Genomic DNA, 1,024 nt, shown 5'->3' with positions numbered 1-1,024 from the left:
AGTTTATGCTAGTTTTTGCTAACACTCTACTTTTTTTTTTAGCATTGTGGCTCAATGCTTTGCACCAGACTGCAATCTTTACCTTGAAAGACGTACTTATTTATTATTATTACTTATATATTACTTATTTCACTACTTAACTCTCTAACTACTTTGTAATGTAACTCTTTTCCACACAAGCCACGCTGCTGTTCACGGTTGCTTTACCCGGTCCGTGTCTGTATACACATAAAACAAGAAACATGCATACGCAGTCTTTTCATCAGATTTATAAAAGCTCATGTATGTCTGTGTTTTTCCCTCATACATCTCAATCATCCTGAAATTGTGTGCAACTGCATGAGCCTTCTGACCATTCCCACAATTTACTATAAATGGCTTGAAACACACACTCAACTGCCTGATTAGCTTATGAAAGAGAGTATTACTCTAAATAAACAGTCACGCAAATTCACAATTTTATTTTTCTCTTTTTTGCCAACTCGCAACATCACATTGTAAGACTCAAAGGACTACGCATGGTGTTGTACCAGTATGTGTACCAGTATGCACATTCTCAACGCCTGTGATTTTTATACATTTTGATACGTGCGCAGAAAGTGGCGTAAGCACACTTGTCACGGTTTATGCATCTGGCCCCATATCTGCACCAGAGAGCGTCTCTTTGTGTCTCTGCCGTATGACTGTCAGAGGCAGAGCAAGGGGAAATTGTCCACTAGTTAATCCAGCACGGATACTTGTAATGTTGCACATAACACAATGTTGGAGAGAAGTGTAAAAATGTTTTGGCTTGCTATAGCGGGGGAATTTCAACCATGGTGGCATGCCATTAACCCTTTATAGATCACTCATTGGAATACTTGGAAATTTTAAATTTCAACCCTGGTGTGTTATTGGTAGATATAAAAAGAAATGTTATCTGTTTTGGTTTTTTTCAGTTTCAAGTTCAGTTTTATGCTGAAAATCAAAGTCAATGATGTCTAGGTGGGCTGCCACAACAACAATCTGTGGCACAGCAGGCCTC

The sequence above is a fragment of the Morone saxatilis genome, unplaced genomic scaffold, assembly GCF_004916995.1.
Source record: "Morone saxatilis isolate NCDOM2014 unplaced genomic scaffold, NCSU_SB_2.0 Contig9, whole genome shotgun sequence".
Classification (NCBI taxonomy): domain Eukaryota; kingdom Metazoa; phylum Chordata; class Actinopteri; family Moronidae; genus Morone; species Morone saxatilis.
This window is presented reverse-complemented; position numbering follows the sequence as displayed.